Source organism: Schistocerca gregaria, chromosome 4 (assembly GCF_023897955.1).
Source record: "Schistocerca gregaria isolate iqSchGreg1 chromosome 4, iqSchGreg1.2, whole genome shotgun sequence".
Taxonomy (NCBI): Eukaryota; Metazoa; Arthropoda; class Insecta; order Orthoptera; family Acrididae; genus Schistocerca; species Schistocerca gregaria.
The window spans coordinates 616,006,444-616,027,356 of record NC_064923.1 but is presented as its reverse complement, the minus strand read 5'-3'; the positions used below and the strand labels follow the sequence as shown (position 1 = coordinate 616,027,356).

Genomic DNA, 20,913 nt, shown 5'->3' with positions numbered 1-20,913 from the left:
GCCACAGCCTGGGGGATGTTTCCAGAATGAGATTTTCACTCTGCAGCGGAGTGTGCGCTGATATGAAACTTCCTGGCAGATTAATACTGTGTGCCCGAAAGAGACTCGAACTCAGGACCTTTGCCTTTCGAGGGCAAGTGCTCTACCAACTGAGATACTGAAGCACGACTCACGACCGGTACACACAGCTTTACTTCTGCCAGTATCCATCTCCTAAATTCCAAACTTTACAGAAGCTCATCTGCGAAACATGTAGAACTAGCACTCCTGAAAGAAAGGATACTGAGGAGACATGGCTTAGCCACAGCATGGAGGATGTTTCCAGAATGAGATTTTCACTCTGCAGCGGAGTGTGCTCTGATATCAAACATCATGGCAGATTAAAACTGTCTGCCCGACCAATTCTCGATTTCGGGACCTTAGCCTTTCTCGGAATAGTGCTCTACCAACTGAGCTACCGAAGCACGACTCACGACCGGTACTCACAGCTTTACTTCTGCCAGTGTCCGTCTCCTACCTTCCAAACTTTACAGAAGCTTTTCTGCGAAAGATGCAGAACTAGCACTCGTGAAACAAAAGGTACTGTGAAGACATGGCTTAGCCACAGCCGGGGGGATGTTTCCAGAACGAGATTTTCACTCTGCGCTGATATGCAACTTCATGGCAGATTTAAACTTTGTGCAAGACAAAGACTCGAACCCCGTACCTTTGCCTTTCGCGGGCAAGTGCCCTACCAACTGAGCTACCGAAGCACGACTCACGATCGGTACTCACAGGTTTACTTCTTCCAGTATCCGTCTCCTACCTTCCAAACTTTACAGAAGCTCTTCTGCGAAACATGCAGAACTAGCACTCCTGAAAGAAAGGGTACTGTGGAGACATGGCTTAAGCACAGCCTGGGGGATGTTTCCGGAGTGAGATTTTCACTCTGCAGCGGAGAGTGCGCTGATATGAAACTTCCTGGCAGACTAAAACTGTGTGCCCGACCGCGACTCGAACTCGGGACCTTTCCATTTCGCGGGCAAGTGCTCTACAAACTGAGCTACCGAAGCACGACTCACGACCGGTACTCACAGCATTACTTCTGATAGTATCCGTCTTATGCCTTCCAAACTTTTCAGAAGCTCTTCTGCGAAACATGCAGAACTAGCACTCCTGAAAGAAAGGATACTGTGGAGACATGGCTTAGCCACAGCCTGGGGGATGTTTCCTGAATGACATTTTCACTCTGCAGCGGAGTGTGCGCTGATATGAAACTTCATGGCAGATTAAAACTGTGTGCCCGACCAAGACTCGAACTCGGGACCTTTGACTTTTGCGGGCAAGTGCTCTACAAACTGAGCTACCGAAGCACGACTCACGACCGGTACTCACAGCTTTACTTCTGCCAGTATCCGTCTCCTACCTTCCAAACTTTACAGAAGCTCTTCTGCGAAAGATGCAGAACTAGCACTCCTGAAAGAAAAGATACTGTGAAGACATGGCTTAGCCACAGCCGGGGGGATGTTTCCAGAATGAGATTTTCACTCTGCGCTGATATGAAACTTCATGGCAGATTAAAACTTTGTGCACGACAAAGACTCGAACCCCGTACCTTTGCCTTTCGCGGGCAAGTGCCCTACCAACTGAGCTACCGAAGCACGACTCACGATCGGTACTCACAGGTTTACTTCTTCCAGTAACCGTCTCCTACCTTCCAAACTTTACAGAAGCTCTTCTGCGAAACATGCAGAACTAGCACTCCTGAAAGAAAGGGTACTGTGGAGACATGGCTTAGCCACGGCCTGGGGGATGTTTCCGGAGTGAGATTTTCACTCTGCAGCGGAGAGTGCGCTGATATGAAACTTCCTGGCAGACTAAAACTGTGTGCCCGACCGCGACTCGAACTCGGGACCTTTCCCTTTCGCGGGCAAGTGCTCTACAAACTGAGCTACCGAAGCACGACTCACGACCGCTACTCACAGCATTACTTCTGATAGTATCCGTCTTATGCCTTCCAAACTCTTCAGAAGCTCTTCAGCGAAACATGCAGAACTAGCACTCCTGAAAGAAAGGATACTGTGGAGACATGGCTTAGCCACAGCCTGGGGGATGTTTCCAGAATGACATTTTCACTCTGCAGCGGAGTGTGCGCTGCTATCAAACTTCATGGCAGATTAAAACTGTGTGCCCGACCAAGACTCGAATTCGGGACCTTTGCCTTTTGCGGGCAAGTGCTCTACAAACTGAGCTACCGAAGCACGACTCACGACCGGTACTCACAGCTTTACTTCTGCCAGTATCCGTCTCCTACCTTCTATGCTTTACAGAAGCTCTTCTGCAAAACATGCAGAACTAGCACTCCTGAAAGAAAGGATACTGTGGAGACATGGCTTAGCCACAGCCTGGGGGATGTTTCCAGAAAGAGATTTTCACTCTGCAGCGGAGTGTGCGCTGATATCAAATTTCATGGCAGATTAAAACTGTGTGCCCGACCAAGACTCGAACTCGGGATCTTTGCATTTCGCGGGCAAGTGCTCTACCAACTGAGCTACCGAAGCACGACTCACGACCGGTACTCACAGCTTTACTTCTACCAGTACCCGTCTCCTACCTTCCAAACTTTACAGAAGCTCTTCTGCGAAACATGCAGAACTAGCACTCCTGAAAGAAAGGATACTGTGGAGACATGGCTTAGCCACAGCCTGAGGATGTTTCCAGAATGAGATTTTCACTCTGCAGCGGAGAGTGCGCTGATATGAAACTTCATGGCAGATTAAAACTGTGTGCCCGACCGAGACTCGAACTCGGGACCTTTGCCTTTCGAGGGCAAGTGCTCTACCAACTGAGCTACCGAAGCACGACTCACGACCGGTACTCACAGCTTTACTTCTGCCAGTATCCGTCTCCTACCTTCCATGCTTTACAGAAGCTCTTCTGCGAAACATGCAGAACTAGCACTCCTGAAAGAAAGGATACTGTGGAGACATGGCTTAGCCACAGCCTGGGGGATGTTTCCAGAATGAGATTTTCACTCTGCAGCGGAGTGTGCGCTGATATGAAACTTCCTGGCAGATTAATACTGTGTGCCCGAAAGAGACTCGAACTCAGGACCTTTGCCTTTCGAGGGCAAGTGCTCTACCAACTGAGATACTGAAGCACGACTCACGACCGGTACACACAGCTTTACTTCTGCCAGTATCCATCTCCTAAATTCCAAACTTTACAGAAGCTCATCTGCGAAACATGTAGAACTAGCACTCCTGAAAGAAAGGATACTGAGGAGACATGGCTTAGCCACAGCATGGAGGATGTTTCCAGAATGAGATTTTCACTCTGCAGCGGAGTGTGCTCTGATATCAAACATCATGGCAGATTAAAACTGTCTGCCCGACCAATTCTCGATTTCGGGACCTTAGCCTTTCTCGGAATAGTGCTCTACCAACTGAGCTACCGAAGCACGACTCACGACCGGTACTCACAGCTTTACTTCTGCCAGTGTCCGTCTCCTACCTTCCAAACTTTACAGAAGCTCTTCTGCGAAAGATGCAGAACTAGCACTCCTGAAACAAAAGATACTGTGAAGACATGGCTTAGCCACAGCCGGGGGGATGTTTCCAGAACGAGATTTTCACTCTGCGCTGATATGCAACTTCATGGCAGATTTAAACTTTGTGCAAGACAAAGACTCGAACCCCGTACCTTTGCCTTTCGCGGGCAAGTGCCCTACCAACTGAGCTACCGAAGCACGACTCACGATCGGTACTCACAGGTTTACTTCTTCCAGTATCCGTCTCCTACCTTCCAAACTTTACAGAAGCTCTTCTGCGAAACATGCAGAACTAGCACTCCTGAAAGAAAGGGTACTGTGGAGACATGGCTTAAGCACAGCCTGGGGGATGTTTCCGGAGTGAGATTTTCACTCTGCAGCGGAGAGTGCGCTGATATGAAACTTCCTGGCAGACTAAAACTGTGTGCCCGACCGCGACTCGAACTCGGGACCTTTCCATTTCGCGGGCAAGTGCTCTACAAACTGAGCTACCGAAGCACGACTCACGACCGGTACTCACAGCATTACTTCTGATAGTATCCGTCTTATGCCTTCCAAACTTTTCAGAAGCTCTTCTGCGAAACATGCAGAACTAGCACTCCTGAAAGAAAGGATACTGTGGAGACATGGCTTAGCCACAGCCTGGGGGATGTTTCCTGAATGACATTTTCACTCTGCAGCGGAGTGTGCGCTGATATGAAACTTCATGGCAGATTAAAACTGTGTGCCCGACCAAGACTCGAACTCGGGACCTTTGACTTTTGCGGGCAAGTGCTCTACAAACTGAGCTACCGAAGCACGACTCACGACCGGTACTCACAGCTTTACTTCTGCCAGTATCCGTCTCCTACCTTCCAAACTTTACAGAAGCTCTTCTGCGAAAGATGCAGAACTAGCACTCCTGAAAGAAAAGATACTGTGAAGACATGGCTTAGCCACAGCCGTGGGGATGTTTCCAGAATGAGATTTTCACTCTGCGCTGATATGAAACTTCATGGCAGATTAAAACTTTGTGCACGACAAAGACTCGAACCCCGTACCTTTGCCTTTCGCGGGCAAGTGCCCTACCAACTGAGCTACCGAAGCACGACTCACGATCGGTACTCACAGGTTTACTTCTTCCAGTAACCGTCTCCTACCTTCCAAACTTTACAGAAGCTCTTCTGCGAAACATGCAGAACTAGCACTCCTGAAAGAAAGGGTACTGTGGAGACATGGCTTAGCCACAGCCTGGGGGATGTTTCCGGAGTGAGATTTTCACTCTGCAGCGGAGAGTGCGCTGATATGAAACTTCCTGGCAGACTAAAACTGTGTGCCCGACCGCGACTCGAACTCGGGACCTTTCCCTTTCGCGGGCAAGTGCTCTACAAACTGAGCTACCGAAGCACGACTCACGACCGGTACTCACAGCATTACTTCTGATAGTATCCGTCTTATGCCTTCCAAACTCTTCAGAAGCTCTTCAGCGAAACATGCAGAACTAGCACTCCTGAAAGAAAGGATACTGTGGAGACATGGCTTAGCCACAGCCTGGGGGATGTTTCCAGAATGACATTTTCACTCTGCAGCGGAGTGTGCGCTGCTATCAAACTTCATGGCAGATTAAAACTGTGTGCCCGACCAAGACTCGAACTCGGGACCTTTGCCTTTTGCGGGCAAGTGCTCTACAAACTGAGCTACCGAAGCACGACTCACGACCGGTACTCACAGCTTTACTTCTGCCAGTATCCGTCTCCTACCTTCTATGCTTTACAGAAGCTCTTCTGCAAAACATGCAGAACTAGCACTCCTGAAAGAAAGGATACTGTGGAGACATGGCTTAGCCACAGCCTGGGGGATGTTTCCAGAAAGAGATTTTCACTCTGCAGCGGAGTGTGCGCTGATATCAAATTTCATGGCAGATTAAAACTGTGTGCCCGACCAAGACTCGAACTCGGGATCTTTGCATTTCGCGGGCAAGTGCTCTACCAACTGAGCTACCGAAGCACGACTCACGACCGGTACTCACAGCTTTACTTCTACCAGTACCCGTCTCCTACCTTCCAAACTTTACAGAAGCTCTTCTGCGAAACATGCAGAACTAGCACTCCTGAAAGAAAGGATACTGTGGAGACATGGCTTAGCCACAGCCTGAGGATGTTTCCAGAATGAGATTTTCACTCTGCAGCGGAGAGTGCGCTGATATGAAACTTCATGGCAGATTAAAACTGTGTGCCCGACCGAGACTCGAACTCGGGACCTTTGCCTTTCGAGGGCAAGTGCTCTACCAACTGAGCTACCGAAGCACGACTCACGACCGGTACTCACAGCTTTACTTCTGCCAGTATCCGTCTCCTACCTTCCATGCTTTACAGAAGCTCTTCTGCGAAACATGCAGAACTAGCACTCCTGAAAGAAAGGATACTGTGGAGACATGGCTTAGCCACAGCCTGGGGGATGTTTCCAGAATGAGATTTTCACTCTGCAGCGGAGTGTGCGCTGATATGAAACTTCCTGGCAGATTAATACTGTGTGCCCGAAAGAGACTCGAACTCAGGACCTTTGCCTTTCGAGGGCAAGTGCTCTACCAACTGAGATACTGAAGCACGACTCACGACCGGTACACACAGCTTTACTTCTGCCAGTATCCATCTCCTAAATTCCAAACTTTACAGAAGCTCATCTGCGAAACATGTAGAACTAGCACTCCTGAAAGAAAGGATACTGAGGAGACATGGCTTAGCCACAGCATGGAGGATGTTTCCAGAATGAGATTTTCACTCTGCAGCGGAGTGTGCTCTGATATCAAACATCATGGCAGATTAAAACTGTCTGCCCGACCAATTCTCGATTTCGGGACCTTAGCCTTTCTCGGAATAGTGCTCTACCAACTGAGCTACCGAAGCACGACTCACGACCGGTACTCACAGCTTTACTTCTGCCAGTGTCCGTCTCCTACCTTCCAAACTTTACAGAAGCTCTTCTGCGAAAGATGCACAACTAGCACTCCTGAAACAAAAGATACTGTGAAGACATGGCTTAGCCACAGCCGGGGGGATGTTTCCAGAACGAGATTTTCACTCTGCGCTGATATGCAACTTCATGGCAGATTTAAACTTTGTGCAAGACAAAGACTCGAACCCCGTACCTTTGCCTTTCGCGGGCAAGTGCCCTACCAACTGAGCTACCGAAGCACGACTCACGATCGGTACTCACAGGTTTACTTCTTCCAGTATCCGTCTCCTACCTTCCAAACTTTACAGAAGCTCTTCTGCGAAACATGCAGAACTAGCACTCCTGAAAGAAAGGGTACTGTGGAGACATGGCTTAAGCACAGCCTGGGGGATGTTTCCGGAGTGAGATTTTCACTCTGCAGCGGAGAGTGCGCTGATATGAAACTTCCTGGCAGACTAAAACTGTGTGCCCGACCGCGACTCGAACTCGGGACCTTTCCATTTCGCGGGCAAGTGCTCTACAAACTGAGCTACCGAAGCACGACTCACGACCGGTACTCACAGCATTACTTCTGATAGTATCCGTCTTATGCCTTCCAAACTTTTCAGAAGCTCTTCTGCGAAACATGCAGAACTAGCACTCCTGAAAGAAAGGATACTGTGGAGACATGGCTTAGCCACAGCCTGGGGGATGTTTCCTGAATGACATTTTCACTCTGCAGCGGAGTGTGCGCTGATATGAAACTTCATGGCAGATTAAAACTGTGTGCCCGACCAAGACTCGAACTCGGGACCTTTGACTTTTGCGGGCAAGTGCTCTACAAACTGAGCTACCGAAGCACGACTCACGACCGGTACTCACAGCTTTACTTCTGCCAGTATCCGTCTCCTACCTTCCAAACTTTACAGAAGCTCTTCTGCGAAAGATGCAGAACTAGCACTCCTGAAAGAAAAGATACTGTGAAGACATGGCTTAGCCACAGCCGGGGGGATGTTTCCAGAATGAGATTTTCACTCTGCGCTGATATGAAACTTCATGGCAGATTAAAACTTTGTGCACGACAAAGACTCGAACCCCGTACCTTTGCCTTTCGCGGGCAAGTGCCCTACCAACTGAGCTACCGAAGCACGACTCACGATCGGTACTCACAGGTTTACTTCTTCCAGTAACCGTCTCCTACCTTCCAAACTTTACAGAAGCTCTTCTGCAAAACATGCAGAACTAGCACTCCTGAAAGAAAGGGTACTGTGGAGACATGGCTTAGCCACAGCCTGGGGGATGTTTCCGGAGTGAGATTTTCACTCTGCAGCGGAGAGTGCGCTGATATGAAACTTCCTGGCAGACTAAAACTGTGTGCCCGACCGCGACTCGAACTCGGGACCTTTCCCTTTCGCGGGCAAGTGCTCTACAAACTGAGCTACCGAAGCACGACTCACGACCGGTACTCACAGCATTACTTCTGATAGTATCCGTCTTATGCCTTCCAAACTTTTCAGAAGCTCTTCTGCGAAACATGCAGAACTAGCACTCCTGAAAGAAAGGATACTGTGGAGACATGGCTTAGCCACAGCCTGGGGGATGTTTCCAGAATGACATTTTCACTCTGCAGCGGAGTGTGCGCTGCTATCAAACTTCATGGCAGATTAAAACTGTGTGCCCGACCAAGACTCGAACTCGGGACCTTTGCCTTTTGCGGGCAAGTGCTCTACAAACTGAGCTACCGAAGCACGACTCACGACCGGTACTCACAGCTTTACTTCTGCCAGTATCCGTCTCCTACCTTCTATGCTTTACAGAAGCTCTTCTGCAAAACATGCAGAACTAGCACTCCTGAAAGAAAGGATACTGTGGAGACATGGCTTAGCCACAGCCTGGGGGATGTTTCCAGAAAGAGATTTTCACTCTGCAGCGGAGTGTGCGCTGATATCAAATTTCATGGCAGATTAAAACTGTGTGCCCGACCAAGACTCAAACTCGGGATCTTTGCATTTCGCGGGCAAGTGCTCTACCAACTGAGCTACCGAAGCACGACTCACGACCGGTACTCACAGCTTTACTTCTACCAGTACCCGTCTCCTACCTTCCAAACTTTACAGAAGCTCTTCTGCGAAACATGCAGAACTAGCACTCCTGAAAGAAAGGATACTGTGGAGACATGGCTTAGCCACAGCCTGAGGATGTTTCCAGAATGAGATTTTCACTCTGCAGCGGAGAGTGCGCTGATATGAAACTTCATGGCAGATTAAAACTGTGTGCCCGACCGAGACTCGAACTCGGGACCTTTGCCTTTCGAGGGCAAGTGCTCTACCAACTGAGCTACCGAAGCACGACTCACGACCGGTACTCACAGCTTTACTTCTGCCAGTATCCGTCTCCTACCTTCCATGCTTTACAGAAGCTCTTCTGCGAAACATGCAGAACTAGCACTCCTGAAAGAAAGGATACTGTGGAGACATGGCTTAGCCACAGCCTGGGGGATGTTTCCAGAATGAGATTTTCACTCTGCAGCGGAGTGTGCGCTGATATGAAACTTCCTGGCAGATTAATACTGTGTGCCCGAAAGAGACTCGAACTCAGGACCTTTGCCTTTCGAGGGCAAGTGCTCTACCAACTGAGATACTGAAGCACGACTCACGACCGGTACTCACAGCTTTACTTCTGCCAGTATCCATCTCCTAAATTCCAAACTTTACAGAAGCTCTTCTGCGAAAGATGCAGAACTAGCACTCCTGAAACAAAAGATACTGTGAAGACATGGCTTAGCCACAGCCGGGGGGATGTTTCCAGAACGAGATTTTCACTCTGCGCTGATATGAAACTTCATGGCAGATTAAAACTTTGTGCAAGACAAAGACTCGAACCCTGTACCTTTGCCTTTCGCGGGCAAGTGCCCTACCAACTGAGCTACCGAAGCACGACTCACGATCGGTACTCACAGGTTTACTTCTTCCAGTATCCGTCTCCTACCTTCCAAACTTTACAGAAGCTCTTCTGCGAAACATGCAGAACTAGCACTACTGAAAGAAAGGGTACTGTGGAGACATGGCTTAAGCACAGCCTGGGGGATGTTTCCAGAGTGAGATTTTCACTCTGCAGCGGAGAGTGCGCTGATATGAAACTTCCTGGCAGACTAAAACTGTGTGCCCGACCGCGACTCGAACTCGGGACCTTTCCATTTCGCGGGCAAGTGCTCTACAAACTGAGCTACCGAAGCACGACTCACGACCGGTACTCACAGCATTACTTCTGATAGTATCCGTCTTATGGCTTCCAAACTTTTCAGAAGCTCTTCTGCGAAACATGCAGAACTAGCACTCCTGAAAGAAAGGATACTGTGGAGACATGGCTTAGCCACAGCCTGGGGGATGTTTCCTGAATGACATTTTCACTCTGCAGCGGAGTGTGCGCTGATATGAAACTTCATTGCAGATTAAAACTGTGTGCCCGACCAAGACTCGAACTCGGGACCTTTGCCTTTTGCGGGCAAGTGCTCTACAAACTGAGCTACCGAAGCACGACTCACGACCGGTACTCACAGCTTTACTTCTGCCAGTATCCGTCTCCTACCTTCCAAACTTTACAGAAGCTCTTCTGCGAAAGATGCAGAACTAGCACTCCTGAAAGAAAAGATACTTTGAAGACATGGCTTAGCCACAGCCGGGGGGATGTTTCCAGAATGAGATTTTCACTCTGCGCTGATATGAAACTTCATGGCAGATTAAAACTTTGTGCCCGACAAAGACTCGAACCCCGTACCTTTGCCTTTCGCGGGCAAGTGCTCTACCAACTGAGCTACCGAAGCACGACTCACGATCGGTACTCACAGGTTTACTTCTTCCAGTAACCGTCTCCTACCTTCCAAACTTTACAGAAGCTCTTCTGCGAAACATGCAGAACTAGCACTCCTGAAAGAAAGGGTACTGTGGAGACATGGCTTAGCCACAGCCTGGGGGATGTTTCCGGAGTGAGATTTTCACTCTGCAGCGGAGAGTGCGCTGATATGAAACTTCCTGGCAGACTAAAACTGTGTGCCCGACCGCGACTCGAACTCGGGACCTTTCCCTTTCGCGGGCAAGTGCTCTACAAACTGAGCTACCGAAGCACGACTCACGACCGGTACTCACAGCATTACTTCTGATAGTATCCGTCTTATGCCTTCCAAACTTTTCAGAAGCTCTTCTGCGAAACATGCAGAACTAGCACTCCTGAAAGAAAGGATACTGTGGAGACATGGCTTAGCCACAGCCTGGGTGATGTTTCCAGAATGACATTTTCACTCTGCAGCGGAGTGTGCGCTGCTATCAAACTTCATGGCAGATTAAAACTGTGTGCCCGACCAAGACTCGAACTCGGGACCTTTGCCTTTTGTGGGCAAGTGCTCTACAAACTGAGCTACCGAAGCACGACTCACGACCGGTACTCACAGCTTTACTTCTGCCAGTATCCGTCTCCTACCTTCCAAACTTTACAGAAGCTCTTCTGCAAAACATGCAGAACTAGCACTCCTGAAAGAAAGGATACTGTGGAGACATGGCTTAGCCACAGCCTGGGGGATGTTTCCAGAATGAGATTTTCACTCTGCAGCGGAGAGTGCGCCGATATGAAACTTCATGGCAGATTAAAACTGTGTGCCCGACCGAGACTCGAACTCGGGACCTTTGCCTTTCGAGGGCAAGTGCTCTACCAACTGAGCTACCGAAGCACGACTCACGACCGGTACTCACAGCTTTACTTCTGCCAGTATCCGTCTCCTACCTTCCATGCTTTACAGAAGCTCTTCTGCGAAACATGCAGAACTAGCACTCCTGAAAGAAAGGATACTGTGGAGACATGGCTTAGCCACAGCCTGGGGGATGTTTCCAGAATGAGATTTTCACTCTGCAGCGGAGTGTGCGCTGATATGAAACTTCCTGGCAGATTAATACTGTGTGCCCGAAAGAGACTCGACCTCAGGACCTTTGCCTTTCGAGGGCAAGAGCTCTACCAACTGAGATACTGAAGCACGACTCACGACCGGTACTCACAGCTTTACTTCTGCCAGTATCCATCTCCTAAATTCCAAACTTTACAGAAGCTCATCTGCGAAACATGTAGAACTAGCACTCCTGAAAGAAAGGATACTGAGGAGACATGGCTTAGCCACAGCATGGAGGATGTTTCCAGAATGAGATATTCACTCTGCAGCGGAGTGTGCTCTGATATCAAACATCATGGCAGATTAAAACTGTCTGCCCGACCAATTCTCGATTTCGGGACCTTAGCCTTTCTCGGAATAGTGCTCTACCAACTGAGCTACCGAAGCACGACTCACGACCGGCACGCACAGCTTTACTTCTGCCAGTATCCGTGTCCTACCTTCCAAACTTTACAGAAGCTCTTCTGCGAAAGATGCAGAACTAGCACTCCTGAAACAAAAGATACTGTGAAGACATGGCTTAGCCACAGCCGGGGGGATGTTTCCAGAACGAGATTTTCACTCTGCGCTGATATGAAACTTCATGGCAGATTAAAACTTTGTGCAAGACAAAGACTCGAACCCCGTACCTTTGCCTTTCGCGGGCAAGTGCCCTACCAACTGAGCTACCGAAGCACGACTCACGATCGGTACTCACAGGTTTACTTCTTCCAGTATCCGTCTCCTACCTTCCAAACTTTACAGAAGCTCTTCTGCGAAACATGCAGAACTAGCACTCCTGAAAGAAAGGGTACTGTGGAGACATGGCTTAAGCACAGCCTGGGGGATGTTTCCAGAGTAAGATTTTCACTCTGCAGCGGAGAGTGCGCTGATATGAAACTTCCTGGCAGACTAAAACTGTGTGCCCGACCGTGACTCGAACTCGGGACCTTTCATTTCGCGGGCAAGTGCTCTACAAACTGAGCTACCGAAGCACGACTCACGACCGGTACTCACAGCATTACTTCTGATAGTATCCGTCTTATGCCTTCCAAACTTTTCAGAAGCTCTTCTGCGAAACATGCAGAACTAGCACTCCTGAAAGAAAGGATACTGTGGAGACATGGCTTAGCCACAGCCTGGGGGATGTTTCCTGAATGACATTTTCACTCTGCAGCGGAGTGTGCGCTGATATGAAACTTCATGGCAGATTAAAACTGTGTGCCCGACCAAGACTCGAACTCGGGACCTTTGCCTTTTGCGGGCAAGTGCTCTACAAACTGAGCTACCGAAGCACGACTCACGACCGGTACTCACAGCTTTACTTCTGCCAGTATCCGTCTCCTACCTTCCAAACTTTACAGAAGCTCTTCTGCAAAACATGCAGATCTAGCACTCCTGACAGAAAGGATACTGTGGAGACATGGCTTAGCCACAGCCTGGGGGATGTTTCCAGAAAGAGATTTTCATTCTGCAGCGGAGTGTGCGCTGATATCAAACTTCATGGCAGATTAAAACTGTGTGCCCGACCAAGACTCAAACTCGGGACCTTTGCCTTTCGCGGGCAAGTGCTCTACCAACTGAGCTACCGAAGCACGACTCACGACCGGTACTCACAGGTTTACTTCTGCCAGTATCCGTCTCCTACCTTCCAAACTTTACAGAAGCTCTTCTGCGAAACATGCAGAACTAGCACTCCTGAAAGAAAAGATACTGTGAAGACATGGCTTAGCCACAGCCTGGGGGATGTTTCCTGAATGACATTTTCACTCTGCAGCGGAGTGTGCGCTGATATGAAACTTCCTGGCAGATTAAAACTGTGTGCCCGACCAAGACTCGAACTCGGGACCTTTGCATTTCGCGGGCAAGTGCTCTACCAACTGAGCTACCGAAGCACGACTCACGACCGGTACTCACAGCTTTACTTCTGCCAGTATCCATCTCCTACCGTCCAAACTTTACAGAAGCTCATCTGCGAAACATGCAGAACTAGCACTCCTGAAAGAAAGGATACTGTGGAGACATGGCTTAACCACAGCATGGAGGATGTTTCCAGAATGAGATTTTCACTCTGCAGCGGAGTGTGCTCTGATATCAAACTTCATGGCAGATTAAAACTGTCTGCCCGACCAAGCCTCGATTTCGTGTCCTTAGCCTTTCTCGGAATAGTGCTCTACCAACTAAGCTACCGAAGCACGACTCACGACCGGTACTCACAGCTTTACTTCTGCCAGTATCCGTCTCCTACCTTCCAAACTTTACAGAAGCTCTTCTGCGAAACATGCAGAACTAGCACTCCTGAAAGAAAAGATACTGTGAAGACATGGCTTAGCCACAGCCGGGGGGATGTTTCCAGAATGAGATTTTCACTCTGCGCTGATATGAAACTTCATGGCAGATTAAAACTTTGTGCCCGACAAAGACTCGAACCCTGTACCTTTGCCTTTCGCCGGCAAGTGCCCTACCAACTGAGCTACCGAAGCACGACTAACGATCAGTACTCACAGGTTTACTTCTTCCAGTATCCGTCTCCTACCTTCCAAACTTTACAGAAGCTCTTCTGCGAAACATGCAGAACTAGCACTCCTGAAAGAAAGGGTACTGTGGAGATATGGCTTAGCCACAGCCTGGGGGATGTTTCCGGAGTGAGATTTTCACTCTGCAGCGGAGAGTGCGCTGATATGAAACTTCCTGGCAGACTAAAACTGTGTGCCCGACTGCGACTCGAACTCGGGACCTTTCCCTTTCGCGGGCAAGTGCTCTACAAACTGAGCTACCGAAGCACGACTCACGACCGGTACTCACAGCATTACTTCTGATAGTATCCGTCTTATGCCTTCCAAACTTTTCAGAAGCTCTTCTGCGAAACATGCAGAACTAGCACTCCTGAAAGAAAGGATACTGTGGAGACATGGCTTAGTCACAGCCTAAGGATGTTTCCAGAATGAGATTTTCACTCTGCAGCAGAGAGTGCGCTGATATGAAACTTCATGGCAGATTAAAACTGTGTGCCCGACCGAGACTCGAACTCGGGACCTTTGCCTTTTGCGGGCAAGTGCTCTACAAACTGAGCTACCGAAACACGACTCACGACCGGTACTCACAGCTTTACTTCTGCCAGTATCCGTCTCCTACCTTCCAAACTTTACAGAAGCTCTTCTGCAAAACATGCAGAACTAGCACTCCTGAAAGAAAGGATACTGTGGAGACATGGCTTAGCCACAGCCTGGGGGATGTTTCCAGAAAGAGATTTTCACTCTGCAGCGGAGTGTGCGCTGATATCAAACTTCATGGCAGATTAAAACTGTGTGCCCGACCAAGACTCGAACTCGGGACCCTTGCATTTCGCGGGCAAGTGCTCTACCAACTGAGCTACCGAAGCACGACTCACGACCGGTACTCACAGCTTTACTTCTACCAGTATCCGTCTCCTACCTTCCAAACAGAAGCTCCTCTGCGAAACATGCAGAACTAGCACTCCTGAAAGAAAGGATACTGTGGAGACATGGCTTAGCCACAGCCTGAGGATGTTTCCAGAATCAGATTTTCACTCTGCAGCGGAGAGTGCGCTGATATGAAACTTCATGGCAGATTAAAACTGTGTGCCCAACCGAGACTCGAACTCGGGACCTTTGCCTTTCGAGGGCAAGTGCTCTACCAACTGAGCTACCGAAGCACGACTCACGACCGGTACACACAGCTTTACTTCTGCCAGTATCCATCTCCTACCTTCCAAACTTTACAGAAGCACATCTGCCAAACATGCAGAACTAGCACTCCTGAAAGAAAGGATACCGTGGAGACATGGCTTAGCCACAGCTTAGGGGATGTTTGCAGAATGAGATATTCACTCTGCAGCGGAGTGTGCGCATATATGAAACTTCATGGCAGATTAAAGCTGTGTGCCCGACCAAGACTCGAACTCGGGACCTTTGCCTTTCGCGGGCAAGTGCTCTACCAACTGAGCTACCGAAGCACGACTCACGACCGGTACACAAGCTTTACTTCTGCCAGTATGCGTCTCCTACCTTCCAAACTCTACAGAAGTTCTTCTGCGAAAGATGCAGAACTAGCAATCCTGAAAGAAAAGATACTGTGAAGACATGGCTTAGCCACAGCCTGGGGGATATTTCCAGAATGAGATTTTCACTCTGCAGCGGAGTGTGCGCTGATATGAAACTTCATGGCAGATTAAAACTGTGTGCCCGACCAAGACTCGAACTCAGGACCTTTGCCTTTCACGGGCAAGTGCTCTACCAACTGAGCTACCGAAGCACGACTCACGACCGGTAGTCACAGCTTTACTTCTACCAGTATCCGTCTCCTACCTTCCAAGCTTTAGAGAAGCTCTTCTGAGAAACATGCAGAACTAGCACTCCTGAAAGAAAGGTTACTGTGGAGACATGGCTTAGCCACAGCCTGGTGGATGCTTGCAGAATGAGATATTCACTCTGCAGCGGAGTGTGCGCTGATATGAAACTTCATGGCAGATTAAAGCTGTGTGCCCGACCAAGACTCGAACTCGGGACCTTTGCCTTTCGTGGGCAAGTGCTCTACAAACTGAGCTACCGAAGCACGACTCACGACCGGTACTCACAGGTTTACTTCTGCCAGTATCCATCTCCTACCTTCCAAACTTTACAGAAGCTCTTCTGCGAAACATGCAGAACTAGCACTCCTGAAAGAAAGGATACTGTGGAGACATGGCTTAGCCACAGCCTGGGGGATGTTTCCAGAATGAGATTTTCACTCTCCAGCGGAGTGTGCGCTGATATGAAACTTCATGGCAGATTAAAACTGTGTGCCCGACCAAGACTCGAACTCGGGACCTTTGCCTTTTGCGGGCAAGTGCTCTACCAACTGAGCTACCGAAGCACGACTCACAACCGGTACTCACAGCTTTACTTCTGCCAGTATCCGTCTCCTACCTTCTATGCTTTACAGAAGCTCTTCTGCGAAACATGCAGAACTAGCACTCCTGAAAGAAAGGATACTGTGGAGACATGGCGTAGCCACAGCCTGGGGGATGTTTCCAGAATGAGATTTTCACTCTGCAGCGGAGTATGCGCTGATATGAAACTTCCTGGCAGATTAATACTGTGTGCCCGAACGAGACTCGAACTCTGGACCTTTGCCTTTCGAGGGCAAGTGCTCTACAAACTGAGCTACCGAAGCACGACTCACGACCGGTACTCACAGCTTTACTTCTGCCAGTATCCATCTCCTACCTTCCAAACTTTACAGAAGCTCATCTGCGAAACATGCAGAACTAGCACTCCTGAAAGAAAGGATACTGTGGAGACATGGCGTAGCCACAGCATGGAGGATGTTTCCAGAATGAGATTTTCACTCTGCAGCGGAGTGTGCTCTGATATCAAACTTCATGGCAGATTAAAACTGTCTGCAAGACCAAGACTCGATTTCGGGACCTTAGCCTTTCTCGGAATAGTGCTCCACCAACTGAGCTACCGAAGCACGAATCACGACCGGTACTCACAGCTTTACTTCTGCCAGTATCCGTCTCCTACCTTCCAAACTTTACAGAAGCTCTTCTGCGAAACATGCAGAACTAGCACTCCTGAAAGAAAGGGTACGGTGGAGACATGGCTTAGCCACAGCCTGGGGGATGATTGCAGAATGAGATTTTCACTCTGCATCGGAGTGTGCGCATATATGAAACTTCATGGCAGATTAAAGTTGTTTGCCCGACCAAGACTCGAACTCGTGACCTTTGCCTTTCGCGGGCAAGTGCTCTACCAACTGAGCTACCGAAGCATGACTCACGACCGGTACTCACAGCTTTACTTCTGCCAGTATCCATCTCCTACCTTCCAAACTTTACAGAAGCTCTTCTGCGAAACATGCAGAACTAGCACTCCTGAAAGAAAGGATACTGTGGAGCCATGGCTTAGCCACAGCCAGGGGGATGTTTCCAGAATGAGATTTTCACTCTCCAGCGGAGTGTGCGCTGATATGAAACTTCATGGCAGATTAAAACTGTGTGCCCGACCAAGACTCAAACTCAGGACCTTTGCCTTTTGCGGGCAAGTGCTCTACCAACTGTGCTACCGAAGCACGACTCACGACCGGTACTCACAGCTTTACTTCTGCCAGTATCCGTCTTCTACCTTCTATGCTTTACAGAAGCTCTTCTGCGAAACATGCAGAACTAGCACTCCTGAAAGAAAGGATACTGTGGAGACATGGCTTAGCCACAGCCGGGGGGATGTTTCCAGAATAAGATTTTCACTCTGCGCTGATATGAAACTTCATGGCAGATTAAAACTTTGTGCCCGACCAAGACTCGAACCCCGTACCTTTGCCAATCGCGGGCAAGTGCTCTACCAACTGAGCTACCGAAACACGACTCACGAAAGCTACTCACAGCTTTACTTCTGCCAGTATCCGTCTCCTACCTTCCAAACTTTACAGAAGTTCTTCTGCGAAAGATGCAGAACTAGCACTCCTGAAAGAAAAGATACTGTGAAAAAATGGCTTAGCCACAGCCGGGGTGATGTTTCCAGAATAAGATTTTCACTCTGCGCTGATATGAAACTTCATGGCAGATTAAAACTTTGTGCCTGACCAAGACTCGAACTCAGGACCTTTGCCATTCGCGGGCAAGTGCTCTACCAACTGAGCTACCGAAGCACGACTCACGATCGGTACTCACAGGTTTACTTCTGCCAGTATCCGTCTCCTACCTTCCAAACTTTACAGAAGCTCTTCTGCGAAACATGCAGAAATAGCACTCCTGAAAGAAAGGGTACTGTGGAGACATGCCTTAGCCACAGCCTGGGGGATGTTTGCAGAATGACATTTTCACTCTGCAGCAGAGTGTGCGCATATATGAAACTTCATGGCAGATTAAAACTGTGTGCCCAACCAAGACTCGAATTCCGGACCTTTGCCTTTCGCGGGCAAGTCCTCTACCAAATGAGCTACCGAAGCACGACTCACGACCGGTACTCACAGCTTTACTTCTACCAGTATCCGTCTCCTACCTTCCAAGCTTTACAGAAGCTCTTCTGCGAAACATGCAGAACTAGAACTCCTGAAAGAAAGGATAATGTGGAGACATGGCTTAGCCACAGCCTGGGGGATGTTTCCAGAATGAGATTTTCACTCTGCAGCGGAGTGTGCGCAGATATGAAACTTCCTGGCAGATTAAAACTGTGTACGCGAACGAGACTCGAACTCAGGACCTTTGCCTTTCGAGGGCAAGTGCTCTACCAACTGAGATACTGAAGCACGACTCACGACCGGTACTCACAGGTTTACTTCTGCCAGCATCCGTCTACTAAGTTCCAAATTTTACAGAAGCTCTTCTGCGAAACATGCAGAACTAGCACTCCTGAAAGAAAGGATACTGTGAAGACATGGCTTAGCCACAGCCTGAGGATGTTTCCAGAATGAGATTTTCACTCTGCAGCGGAGTGTGCGCATATATGAAACTTCATGGCAGATTAAAACTGTGTGACCGACCAATACTCGAACTTGCGACCTTTGCCTTTCGCGGGCAAGTGCTCTACCAACAGAGCTACCGAAGCACGACTAACGACCGGTACTCACAGCATTACTTCTGCCAGTATCCGTCTCCTACCTTCCAAACTTTACAGTAGCTCTTCTGCGAAACATGCAGAACTAGCACTCCTGAAAGAAAGGATACTGTGGAGACATGGCTTAGCCACAGCCTGGGGGATGTTTCCAGAATGAGATTTTCACTCTGCAGCGGAGTGTGCGCTGATATCAAATTTCATGGCAGATTAAAACTGTGTGCCCGACCAAGACTCGAACTCGGGACCTTTGCCTTTCGAGGTCAAGTGCTCTACCAACTGAGCTACCGAAGCACGACTCACGACCGGTACTCACAGCTTTACTTCTGCCAGTATCCGTCTCCTACCTTCCAAACTTTACAGAAGCTCTTCTGCAAAACATGCTGAACTAGCACTCCTGAAAGAAAGGATACTGTGGAGACATGGCTTAGCCACAGCCTGAGGATGTTTCCAGAATGAGATTTTCACTCTGCAGTGGAGAGTGCGCTGATATGAAACTTCATGGCAGATTAAATCTGTGTACCCGACCAAGACTCGAACTCGGGACCTTTGCCTTTCACGGGCAAGTGCTCTACCAACTGAGCTACCGAAGCACGACTCACGACCGGTACTCACAGCTTTACTTCTGCCAGTATCCGTCTCCTACCTTCCAAACTTTACAGAAGCTCTTCTGTGAAACATGCAGACCTAGCACTCCTGAAAGAAAGGATACTGTGGAGACATGGCTTAGCCACAGCCTGGGGGATGTTTCCAGAATGAGATTTTCACTCTGCAGCGCAGTGTGCGCTGATATGATACTTCATGGCAGATTAAAACTGTGTGCCCGACCAAGACTCGAACTCGGGACCTTTGCCTTTCGCGGGCAAGTGCTCTACCAACTGAGCTACCGAAGCACGACTCACGACCGGTACTCACAGCTTTACTTCTGCCAGTATCCGTCTAATACCTTCCAAACTTTACTGAAGCTCTTCTGCGAAACATGCAGAACTAGCACTCCTGAAAGAAAGGATACTGTGGAGACATGGCTTAGCCACAGCCTGGGGGATGTTTCCAGAATGAGATTTTCACTCTGCAGCGGAGTGTGCGCTGATATGAAACTTCATGGCAGATTAAAACTGTGTGCCCGACCAAGTCTCGAACTCGGGACCTTTGCCTTTCGCGGGCAAGTGCTCTACAAACTGAGCTACCGAAACACGACTCACGACCGGTAATCACAGCTTTACTTCTGCCAGTATCCGTCTCCTACCTTCCAAACTTTACAGAAGCTCTTCTGCAAAACATGCAGAACTAGCACTCCTGAAAGAAAGGATACTGTGGAGACATGGCTTAGCCACAGCCTGGGGGATGTTTCCAGAATGAGATCTTCACTCTGCAGCGGAGTGTGCGCTGATATCAAAATTCATGGCAGATTAAAACTGTGTGCCCGACCAAGACTCGAACTCGCGACCTTTGCCTTTCGCGGGCAAGTGCTCTACCAACAGAGCTACCGAAGCACGATTCACGACCGGTACTCACAGCTTTACTTCCGCCAGTATCCGTCGCCTACCTTCCAAACTTTACAGAAGCTCTTCTGCGAAACATGCAGAACTAGCACTCCTGAAAGAAAGGATACTGTGGAGACATGGCTTAGCCACAGCCTGGGGGATGTTTCCTGAATGAGATTTTCACTCTGCAGCGGAGAGTGCGCTGATATGAAACATCATGGCAGATTAAAACTATGTGCCCGACCAAGACTCGAACTCGGGACCTTTGCCTTTCGCGGGCAAGTGCTCTACAAACTGAGCTACCGAAGAACGACTCACGACCGGTACTCACAGCATTACTTCTGATAGTATCCGTCTCCTACCTTCCAAACTTTATAGAAGCTCTTCTGCGAAACATGCAGAACTAGCACTCCTGAAAGAAAGGATACTGTGGAGACATGGCTTAGCCACAGCCTGGGGGATGTTTCCAGAATGAGATTTTCACTCTGCAGCGGAGTGTGCGCTGCTATCAAACTT

General features: G+C 49.1%; 5 non-coding genes across 5 annotated transcripts; all 5 read right to left on the bottom strand.

Annotated features, from left to right (window-relative positions):
* Positions 1 to 2,765: 2,765 nt before the first annotated feature.
* Trnas-cga (transfer RNA serine (anticodon CGA)) lies at positions 2,766 to 2,840 on the bottom strand. Its single transcript has one exon. It is a non-coding gene; the product is annotated as a tRNA-Ser (tRNA).
* Positions 2,841 to 5,740: 2,900 nt separating this feature from the next.
* Positions 5,741 to 5,815, bottom strand: Trnas-cga (transfer RNA serine (anticodon CGA)). The gene has a single exon. It is a non-coding gene; the product is annotated as a tRNA-Ser (tRNA).
* A 2,900-nt stretch (positions 5,816 to 8,715) lies between these two features.
* On the bottom strand, positions 8,716 to 8,790 carry Trnas-cga (transfer RNA serine (anticodon CGA)). Its single transcript has one exon. It is a non-coding gene; the product is annotated as a tRNA-Ser (tRNA).
* Positions 8,791 to 11,091: 2,301 nt separating this feature from the next.
* Trnas-cga (transfer RNA serine (anticodon CGA)) lies at positions 11,092 to 11,166 on the bottom strand. The gene has a single exon. It is a non-coding gene; the product is annotated as a tRNA-Ser (tRNA).
* A 3,793-nt stretch (positions 11,167 to 14,959) lies between these two features.
* Trnas-cga (transfer RNA serine (anticodon CGA)) lies at positions 14,960 to 15,034 on the bottom strand. The gene has a single exon. It is a non-coding gene; the product is annotated as a tRNA-Ser (tRNA).
* Positions 15,035 to 20,913: the final 5,879 nt, after the last annotated feature.